This window comes from Nelumbo lutea, chromosome 1 (genome assembly GCF_056320005.1).
Source record: "Nelumbo lutea isolate HS-2025 chromosome 1, American lotus-T2T, whole genome shotgun sequence".
NCBI lineage: Eukaryota > Viridiplantae > Streptophyta > Magnoliopsida > Proteales > Nelumbonaceae > Nelumbo > Nelumbo lutea.
The window spans coordinates 190,694,174-190,706,561 of record NC_142684.1 but is presented as its reverse complement, the minus strand read 5'-3'; positions in this window follow the sequence as shown (position 1 = coordinate 190,706,561).

The following is a 12,388-nucleotide window of genomic DNA, read 5'->3' as shown; positions in this document are numbered from 1 at the left end:
AACCCCGAGCTTAACCTAACATCTTGGGGCTGGATTTGGGCTTGAGTATATTGAGCTTTATAGCCCAATTTCCAGGTAGAACATATTGATAATATGTAGTTATGTAAATATGTATATCATAAAATGTTGGAACAGGCTCAAATTGGGTTGGGTCAACCCAAACCCAACGTGAGTATAGGTTAGCCTTAAGTTTTTTGGCCTAAACCCAGCTTGAAGTTCAAAAACACAATAGCAACTTGTGCAAAAGCTTGGGTTGAACTAGGTTGGGCTCGAGCTAATCCCACCCAGCCCAAGGTACATCCCTAGTTCCTTTTTGCGTCAAATTCTTTTAACAAAACTTGTGCATCGTAGGGTCCCCTGCTAGTAATTAATAGCATCAATTTTGATTTATAGTTACTAATAGCAATATTAATTATCAATAATAGTAATATTTTATGGTAACATTCTTAATTTATAAAAATATTACTATTATTAATAGTTATAATAGTTAATTTAATAATCAAATTAATTATTTATGAAACAATTATTAATTTTTAAATTTTAGTATTAATGAGATAATTAATTATTATTGGTAACATATCACTAATTAATTAATCTTGAATGAATATTATATCACTAATATTAATTACTAAACATAGTAATATATTTTGGGATTGAATTTTGCTAGGGATTAATTTAAAACTTGAGGTTAGGATGGGGAGTATGATCCCTACCCTGAACCCACCCATTGCCATTCCTACCCTAGGGATCATCCCCTAAACCTATAACACCCCCAAACCCATAAATATAGTTTCATTATTATGGTAATTATAAATGTAATATCCAATACTTATGGAAATTATTTAAATTTTCTAATTATTTATTTTAAAAATTAGAAGTTTTATAATCTAAGTTTCACTAAATTAACAAAACCACTAATTATTGATAAAATATTATAGTAGAATATCAAAATTACTGAAAATATAAAAAATAAAATAAATTTATATTTATTGAAATTAATTTTCCAGTAAAGATTACTAAAATTTTTAATTATTGTTTGATAATATCATTAAATATTAATAAATTGACCAAAATTATAGAAAATATGAATAACTACTTATTACTAAAAATTACTGATAATTTGTAATTAATTTTTAGTTTTTAGTAAATATTGATTTCAATAATTAATTTTCAAAAAAATCTAAAATTAAACTACCAAAATCAGTAATTTTCAGCAAGTAATTCTTAGTAATTAAAATTTTCAATTTACCAAAATTATGAAAAATAATAGTTTAGGTGTTTTTGGTTTTTACATGGTTTATAATATACATATGGGTTTGACTATGATATGGAAATGATATGATATCCAAAAAACTGACCAATCAATTGGAATCATCAATATGGCAGCCAATCAGGTGTTATTTATCAAAATTCATGGGTGGGTTTTGATCGGTCAAAACTCTTTCCATACCATGTATGAGAGAGAGTTTAGGAGAAATTTTAGGAGGGGGTTGAGCCGATTGGTAACATGAGAGAGAGAGAGAGAGAGAGAGAGAGAGAGGAACTCTAGTGAAGAAGAGAGGGTTGCCACGTGGCAATATAGATTAAGAGGTGGTTTAGTAAGAATTTTAGGTGGGGGAGATAGTTTAGGAGAAATTTTAGCGGGGGGGTGGCTAAGTGATTGAGAACATGAGAGAGAGATTTGGAATGACACTAGTGTAGAAGAGAGGGCTGCCACGTGGCTACATGGAATGGCTAAGAAGGGGTTAGGGCTAAACGAGGGAGGTTTAAGGAGAGAAGAGAGAAGGGGGAATGGGAGAAGGAGAGGGTTGTGGACGTGGGACCTAATCACTTTATAATATAGTAAGTATAGATTTAGTTATTGAAATATTTAAATAATGTTTTATATTTTAATGTTAAATTTGTATTATTTAAATAGCATTTAAATTTAATAATTCATAAAATTACAATTTACATTGTTACTACAAAATTTCATGATGAATTTTGTAAAAAAATTAGAATTATTAATAATATGGATATTATTAAATCTATTAATTTTTGTGTTTTGGATAAATATTTTAAAGTTAGTATATAATTTGGTTATAATATTTAAATAATTCTGAATATTTTTAATTGAAACTTTCTCTAGGTAGATGTAGATAAAAAGTCAGGGAGGGAATAAATAGGAATTATAGATATTTTAGGTGGGAATCTCTCTACTAAATTAGAGATAATTTAGGAGATAAATAGGAATTAGAGACAATTTAGGAGAAAGGGGTGCCACTTGACTAAACATTAGAAAAGCAAATCCCTCTTTTTTTATGGTTGTTGAAAATAGTTAAGCCTATGTTATTTTCTTATTGGTTTAATGGGTAATTATGTGAAATAAAAAAAATAAAAAAATAGGAAATTAGGAAGGGGAGTTTGGAACAAGGAGATGCATGATGATGATGATGATGATGATGATGATGATATATATATATATATAATATAATAGAATAGATAGATAGATAGATAGATAGATGTACATAATGGACATTATTTAAAGTCATCATGAAAAGGAATTATCTCGTAGACATAGAAACATGTGTGTGTTTTGAAAAATACAATCTACTTAAGCCAAATAAGAAGTCAAAGAGACAAAGACTTAAAGTGAATAACAAATTAGAAGAAAAATAGGAATTTTATTTCATTTAAATTTGAATGATGTAAAGCATACAATGGTTGGGTGAATGAAATATGAAAGTTGGAAAATGGAATAAATTAATAAAATATAAAAAATATAATATAGTTACAAATTGAAAATAAAAAATTACGTTATTAAAGAATATCAAATAAATTAAACAAAATTTACGATGATTTGAAAAATGCCATACAACTATTGAGTATACAAAAAATATTGACTTCATCATTTTCTCCTATTGTTCTTGACTTTGATCATTGTAAGAATTAAAAATGCCGGAGGATAGGGCTATTTATAGGTATTGTTGAATTGGTGTGATAATAATGGTGGATGATAGGGCTATTTATAGGAATTGAAAATAATTCAATTGCCTAAAATACCCTAAAAACTAGTCATTTTTTAGTTTTTGGGAGGGGTATTTTGGTTATTATAAAGTTATTTGTCGCTTTATCCAAAATGCCCCCCAAACTAACTGTTATATAGCTTTTGGGGGCATTTGTGTCATTTTTCTCCCTCCCCCCAAAACCAAAATACATAAATACACCCTATATAGTTGTTGGGGGGTATTTTTGTAAAGAAAAACTCTATATAGCTATGGGCCCGCATGCCATGCCATGGGTTGGGCCATGGGCACACAGTTGTGTCGTGTCATGCCAGCCCGTGGACCTAGAACCCTAAGCCTGGTACGACCCAGACCATCGTGTCAGGCCATTGATGTTTCAACGGTCATGATTCGATCAGGTGTGATCAAGAGTTACTATTCAAAATTAACAGTCATTAATTGTTAACTACCTTTTTAACAGTCACAATGTTTGAAATTGTGACTATTCAAGGAGTTTTTTTTGACCCAGCACACTCCTTTGCTTCATGATTCTTCAAAAATTATTTAAGGAGCATGAATCAAGCAAATGCAAACACAAGCTTTTTCGAAAATCACTCTTGTCTCTCTCTATTTGATCTGTCTTACAAAAGGTTTTTTTTTGGAGAATCTTCAACTTTGCTGGTTGTATACTCTCACCCATGGCTTTGTTGTGTCATGGGAATGGATTTGCTTGTAACCCAACAACAAACTCAGTAAATCTAAGTGGAGGCAAATAACATTCTAAAGACAATGTCTTTAGGCAAGCCTCAAAGCTTCTCCAAGTTTCCGTGACCCCATATCTTCCAACATATGCCTATTTTTACTTTGATCAAAAGGCTATTTTGGTTATAGTGCAATTTTATTTGCACTAGTACAAATACATGAGAGTGCAAATGTAAAAAAATGCAAATTTTAGTTTAATTTTGTTTTGGATTTTACTTTATTCTGCTTCATGTCTTAATTTATTTCATTTGTAAGGCAATCATCAAATGAAATAAGTTAAAATTCAAAACAAAAATAAGTCAAAATTTACACTAAAATCATTTGCACTGCCACAAATTTGTATTAGTACAAATTTATTTGCATTGCAACCAAACACAGGCAAAAAAAAAAAAAAAACGCTTGAACGGTAAATTAATAACATGGCATGATTATCCCTAAAAAAGTAATTTTTAATATAGTCATTCTCCTTTTTGGTATTTTATTTACTTACCCTCCACCAACTTATAATATGTATATGCTATGCATTTAAAATAGAGAATACCAGCCTTTATAACAGTGGTGATTTAACAAAGGGCCCTTATCACTGGATAAGGGGTACAAATTTTAGGTACGTACGGGATTTGAAGACTTTGAATTGCAATGGGCCCAGGCCCATGCCCGCCTAAGTTGAACTCGAACAAGTTACACCTGGACCGGAGTTTGGAGAGCCATTGGTTAGAATATATGTACCAGTACCATACCCATATCCATATTCATACCCGACGCTATAATGCCACGTTCCATCCGACATTAATCCACTAGCAAAAAGGTACGAGGCCCCCAAGATCGAGTAGAAAATAGAAAAAACCAGTCACGACCATTTGATGGGAAAAAAGGGGAAGTGATAGTTAATGTTCGCTTTCTTTTTTAAAAAGCGATGTTTGGGAGTGATTTTTTGTTCCTTGAAAAGTTTTTCAAATAAGGTTGCATTTGGAAACAATTTAAATGGAGTGTGAGTCTTGGTTCAAGGTAAATTTGCACTTTGGTTCATTTTTGCCTGTATTTGGTAACATTATATTTATGTATTGATAAATGACAGACCAATACACATTTATATTGATAATAAAATGTAAAAGTATATCAGTAATAAAGAAGTAAATTTGAATTTAAAGGGCTTTTGATAAAAAAAGCATATGCTTTATTAGAATTCATATTTGCATCCATTACAATTAAAAGTGACAGACCAATGCATATTTACATTGATAATAAGATGTAAAAGTACATCAGTAACAAAGAAGTAAATTTGCATTTAAAGGGCTTTTGATAAAAAAAAGCATATGCTTTATTAGAATTCATATTTGCGTCCATTACAAATAAAAGTTTGTTTGGTAAGAAGGTAAATTTGTCAGTGCAAAACTAAGCCAATTTGCAATTTATATGAACCATTTTACACTCTACACATTAAGGTGGTGTTTGGTTTTGTGGATTTTTATTAAAAAACTCTACCACATTAGCAGAGTGTTTAGTATGGCTTCCGTTTATTTGTTAAATGGTACCAGGTTATTGCCATCTGGGGAAGCTTCATTTTAACATTTCCCCTAACACAAATGTATTTATTTACTATTCTGCTTATGTGGCGCTTAGTGGCATTTACCTGTCAACAAATACCAAAAAAAAAAAAAACATTTATCAATCGCTTTTCTCAATTTTGTAGACAAATCAAGTACACACATTTATTTAATAAATGGAAGCCATGCCAAACATATAATATTGCCACATAGGCGTTGGTGTTTATTGTATATGAAACCACTGTTTAATTTCAACGTTTATCAAATAAATACTAAAAAACATAAACTCTTGGATTTATGTGCATAAGGCATTTGGGAAAACGCCTTATTCTTGTTTTCCCCAATGCCCCATCATTTCTTGAAATGAAATGCTTATGTGGCATACTTTATGGGGTGTTAAATCTAAGATGAAAAGTAAGAAACATTTAAACTAATACCCAACCAAACAACAAAAGCAAGAAGCATTTAAAGTAAAGTTTTTCAGATAAACATTTAAAGCAATAAACACACATCTATAAACTCCATGAAACCAATCTATATATTTTGATAATTAGGTTATATATATATAACCTAAAAAGCAAAGGGTTGTATGATCTATTGCGAATTATGCATTTGACAAATGGAATCTTTCTTTTATATAATGTCAATGAAATCTTATAATTTTATAATCTTTTCCTTTTTATGCTTTTAACCATTACCATTACAAATTTAATTAATTACATGATGCCATGGAATGAAAAAAAAAAACAATCATTACTTGTCCTTTCTCCATTTCTTCTTTCATATTTTACACTAATTATGTAATTATTTACATTGGTGTCACTACTAACTATTTACAATAATGTCACTAAACTTTACCTTTTTCATATTTGTTAAAAATTGGACCATGCCGTGTGGGCCATGTTTCCCTCTCTTGGAATACTTTAGGAGGTCGGCCCAACACAACCCTCGATCCGAGCATGCGCAAGCCTGTGTTGTGTCACAGGACGGGCTGGTTCAAGGGCCAAGTCTTAGGCTAGGCTGGGCCACGAAACAAGCTAATGCTTATTTTTTAAAAATCTTTAAAAATAATGAATAAGTTAACATAAATTAAAAAAATAGATAAAAAATTAAAAAAGATCTTAAAATTTTATTTTATATGAATTTTGATGTATACAATTGTTTATATATGCAATAATAAAATGAAATAATATAATAAAATTATATATTATATAATTATTATATATAATATACAGCCCGAGCTCACACGGGCCCGTGCCATATTGTGGGCCAAGTCTTAAGCCATGCCAAACTATGGACTGGGCTAAGCCATGTTTTTTAAAAATTTTGAAAAAATAATGAAAATTTTAACATAAATTAAAATAAATGGACAAAAAATTAAAAAAGATATATGAATTTTGATGTGTACAACTGTTTATGTATGCAATAATAAAATGAAGTAATATAGTAAAATTGAAAATAAAATTATATATTTTAATATATTATATAATTATTGTATATAATATACGGCCCAAACTTGAGCCTACATGGGTCCGTGCCATGCCACGGGTCAAGCTGGTCCATGGGCCAAGTCTTAGGCCAAGTCGAGCCATGAATCAGGCTAAGCCTGTTCATGGGCTCGGTAGCCCAGTAGTTCAGCCTGACCCATTAATAGTGCTAAATTAATTAATTAAATGATTTGAGATAGCCTTTACCAATCTTGTGTTGATAATGCATAAGGTTTTATTTATTTATTACTTATTTTACTAAATTGTTTAATTAGTTAATAATTTAATAATCTAACAAATTATTATTGCTAGCAAAGTAAGACATAGAATCATGTATATATTTATATAGGGTTTGAATATGATATCCAAAAAACATCTGACCAATCAACTGGAATCATAAATTTGGTAGCCATTCAAGTGTTATTTATCAAAATTTATGGGTGGGTTTTGATTGGTCAAAACTCTTTCCATACCATATCTTTTCCATATCATATATATATACTCTCTCACTCGATTGTCTAGTTATTTCATTTATTTTACAAATTTATTTATTTATTAAATTAAACTAATTATTATTTAACCATTTACAATTATTCCACTATATAAAACAAAAATACAATGACAAAAGTCATCTCTCCCTCTTTCACTCTTTTGTCTTATGGTCATGATTTTTTTTTTATTGTTTTATTTTATTAAATTAAATATACGATTATCCATATTTTTTATTTATTTTAAATAGATATTTTTTCCAATAAACTTTTAATTAAAATTTTACCTTTTGCAAATTTTTTTCCTATATAATAGTTTACCTTTGACAAACCACTTACCATCATGTTTTGCCCCTGCAATGCAGGGCCCCTCTGCTAGTATGGATCAGAAAAGCAAAAGGGCTATGGATTAAAAAAAAAAAAAGAAAAGAAACACGATGAGTGCTTTTCTAATAAGCGCTTATAAAAAGTCGGGGGGGGGGGGGGGGGAAGCACTTATTGGGCCTTTTTTCACTAAACAACCAAATAAGCTTTTTTCAGATGCTTTTGTTAAGTGCTTTCCCAATAAGCAGCTTAGGCTATGTAATATAGGGAAAGGAAAGGAAAGGTAGGAAAACTTTACAAATCTTGTATTGATTTCAAAAGGAAGGCTAAATGTTGAGCTAACTAGAGATAAAATAAATAAAATAGGATAATTCCCTTGTAAATTTAAACAAAAGTACCTGTTCGGGTTATGGTTGAGCTGGCTCTGGATGTCACGTGGCGCCTATGTGGCCGTCCCATCTCTTCGTCCACGTCAACACCAAGCCATGTCTGCAGCTTGCTTTATCTCCTCGGCCACATCAGCATTGCGTTACCTCTGCGGTCCTACTCCACCTTCTTAGCCATTACATGTGGATAAAAACGACCAAGACAAGAGAATAGATGGGGACAACTTCGCTGGGGATTATGTCTTATTTCGAAAACCTCAGTGGCTAACTTCATCTTGACAACCCCAGAAGCCTAATCCAATCAGAACATGGATCTTTGGCTATATAAAGATAGGTAAAGGATCCAATTCTGAACACCCATACTGTTACTTTGCTCAGACCAGCACTCATTGTCAATTGCTTGGCTCGACCACCTACTGCCTTCTACTGACTTGAGCATCGGAGTACCTACTCGGGGATAACTCCTCAAGCTTCTGACTTGTTTCTTGCTCGTAGATCTCAATGCGCGATTTCGTCCTTCCACCATGGCTCCACCCAGTGGGCAAGGATCATCTAACTGTGACTTCAATTCTTACCCCACTAGGATCGATCAACATCAATACCCTTTGAAAAATTTGTCAAATAATGTCAACCCTAGTTTTCATTAATGAAGTCTGTGTTTGCAATCAATGATTCCTAGCTGCCCAAGCCTTAGCCATGATCAGTGATAGTCATTGATACAATCATTATTTAATAAATTTCTTTGCAAAAATATTTTACTCTGATCCACGACTAATTTCTCTCTATTCCCGTGCCCGTATGAATTCGCCACTAAGGATGCAATTGGTATTCGTTATTTTTAGGATTTATGAACAATAAATTTTTAAAGTAAAAACGAGATAATAAATATTTAAAATAAGAATGACGAATGCAGCCTAATTCTATTAGTGCATTTTGATAAACTATTCCAGCCGTTGAAAAATTTCAAATATTTTATGAACAGAAAACGACATAGAAAAGGATTGTATATATTTTGAAAGCCCTAAGTCCAATTCCATTCACCAATAATTTCAGTCAATATACAGATCACCAATAATTGCAAGTTCTCTCGGGATACAAGAGACAAAAGTACAATAGGGAGAACTGAAGAGACTCCTGCAATCGGCAGGTTGCAACAAGGTGGACTGAGGTTTTCCTCCAACAGGAAGTCAATAATGACTTTGGTATCCCCTCTAAGGCTCTAACATAAAGGACGGGAAATTTTAATGAAGACTCATTTTCATTTTCAGACCAACGTGTAGGGTTGGCAATAGGGCAGAAATTCCCCGACCCCAACCTTCGTTGGGGACAGTAGGGATGAGAAAAATTGTCATCCTTAGACCTTTTCCAAGAATTTGAGTTTCGGCTTCCTAAGTTGGTCAAATAAGATATGTGATACATAATGAAGAATCAAGAATTCCTTCTTACTATATCCTCCTCACACCCACCTATTCTAAAATATTCCTCCCTTCCCATGTTTGGTTTGTGGGATGATGTCATGGAGATGAGAAAAAGGTCGTAGGATTATTGGTCCCAATTCTTGGGATGTGGAGTACTTGTTTAACAAAGAAAACACCTTGTAGTATTTATAAGAATTAATATTAGATCCATGACCCATAAATGACTTACTAACTATTTAATAACATGTTAATTAAACTAATTAATAAAAAAGTTAAAATAATAATTAATAGAAATATTATTCAATAAATAATTTAATAATTAATTATTTTTTCACAATAAAATATTAAAATTATTAATTAAGCCATAAGTATTAATAAAATAAAATATTAATAATAACATATAAATTGATAAAAATTAAAGTATTAATTAATCTTAATAATTAATTGAATAATTAATACCAAGTTAATAAATAACAATAAAATATTAAATAATAAAATGTCATTAATTAACTAATAATTAAGAGCAAAATATTTAATAATTAATTAATTTACAAATTAAATAATAATTAAATGATTATTTTATAATTAAAAATTTAATTAAAAGAAATAATTTACCAATGAAAATTATTTAATAATTTACAAATAATTAATATAAAAATATAAAAATTATTCATTACGTCATGGGTATTAATGATAATTTATAAACTAATGAAATGCAAAATATTAATTAATAGAAATAATTAATTAAATAAATATGGATTTTAAATAATTAATATCTAATTATAGATTCAATAAAAATGTTAAATAATGAGAAATAGTTAATAATAGAAAATAAATTATTAATTAGTTCATAGTAAATATTAATAAAATAAATTTTAAAATATTAATTCTTAATTAATAATAATAGTAAAATATAAAATAATAAACATATTTATAATTAATTAATTAATAATTATTACTAGGGTTGATTTTCCCACAATCTTCCCTTTTGCAACCAAAAATGGAACATAAAAAATTTTCACCCATTTTCTCTTTCCTATTCCATTCAATCTCATATTTTCTCATCCCACCAAAATCTTCCCACAAACCAAACACAACCTAAGGTATATTAGGCTTTTCCTTTGGTATAGATAAAAGTTAATTAATGCATGGAGGTCTTTGTTCAATATAAAAAAAGTAGAGATATTTCAGTATTTAGGAGAAAACTCAAAGGTAAGTCTTTTTAATCCTATTTTAATCCATGGTTTTCGAACCACCATTGAACCGAATAGTTGGACTGTTCAGTCCAAGAACCGTCTAGGCAATCGGTTCCGTTTTACCCCAAACCCAGTCCTTGTCGAAGAAAACGTTGAATTGGTCAATGACCCATTGACCTAGGTGGTCGAACTGTTGACCCGTTCAACAGTTTTTGGCCTTTTTTATTTTAATATTTTTGTCAAGACGAGCTGTTCGTTTAGACCGGGCAATCAAACCATTGACCTGAAAATCGGTGACCAGAATGGTTCTAGTTCCTAGTCATTTTTTAAAACATTGATTTTAATTTTGGGTCATTTACTAAAACACACCCTATAATTTCATGGATTTACTAAAACCTACCTTATAGTTTATGTTTTACTAAAACTCCCCTTATAGTTTGTAGCCAATTTACTTAATCGACCTTCTATCAAGAATCTTTTATATTGTTGTCTGAAAATGGTATCTTGACCACCTATACTAAGTGAAAACTGTTCAATAGCATGGGCCTATACTATTTTATTACAAAATTACCACTAATACATCATATTGAGCTTTTAAAATGAACCATGCTTGATTTTTAGATCTACCACACAATGATTTCTATAAAATTAAGAAGGGAGAACATTGGATACGACTTACTAGTTAATTTGTAACATCATGTCTTCCTTCTTCAAATAGAGAATAAAAGTGATTGAAAACAATTGTTTCCCATGTTTTACTAAGGGCAAGAGTGTCATTTCCATTTATTTATTATTTTTTTTGTAGAATGTATTGCTCCAAACAGATCCTAAGTCAAAACTGTCATTTTCCACTTCAACCTAATGGAAAGTGGATTAAGTAAATCAGTTGTAAACTGTGGGGGTATTTTAGTAAAACACAAACTATAGGGTAGGTTTTAGTAAATCCATAAAACTATAGGGGGACCGCTAATAAATGACCTTTAATTTTCAAATATTGATAAGAAATGGTATAAAATATGATGTGCCTAGCATTCTTTGTCACTTTTTTGTTAGTGAAATTACCCTCCACTCTTCTCATGCCATTAGTGGGATTTATCAAATTTTGGTTGGGCTTGTGAATATTTGCCCGATCCATTCCTGGGTGTAGTTTTGTCGGAGATCCATGAAAAGTAGGGGTGGGCAAATGGTTTATTTGGTTAAAAATCAAATCAAAATTTTAAATGAAAAACTATTTCAACACTATATATTATAGATATTATATATATATATTATATTAAAAATATATATTATAAAACATATATATGTAATAAATTATTATTTTAATATGCAATATAGTACATTATAATACATTGTGCATATTATATATGTATTATATGTTACTATATATCTATTATATAGGGGGTTAACTATGATAATGAAAAAACATGATATCAGAAAATCTCACAACCAATTAATAGGTATCATATAAGAAATGACCAATCAGGTGGTATTAAACAAAATTTACAGGGGTGTTTTGATTGGTTAAGTCTCTACTGATACCATGTCTTTTCGATATCATACATTTTCCCATTATATAGATAACAAAATTCAGTTTTTTTTTATTAACCAAATTTTTAAATCAAAAAATTAAACTAATCAAATCGAAATAACCAAAAAAAAAAAAAACAAACCCAAAAAATTTTAGGGTAAATTTCTTAAACTATTCTTATGAATTAGCTAATTGATTAATTCTACCTGTTTACATATTGTCTTAGGGTAACCCTAAGTTGTTTAACAATTGTCTAAAACTTCCTTGC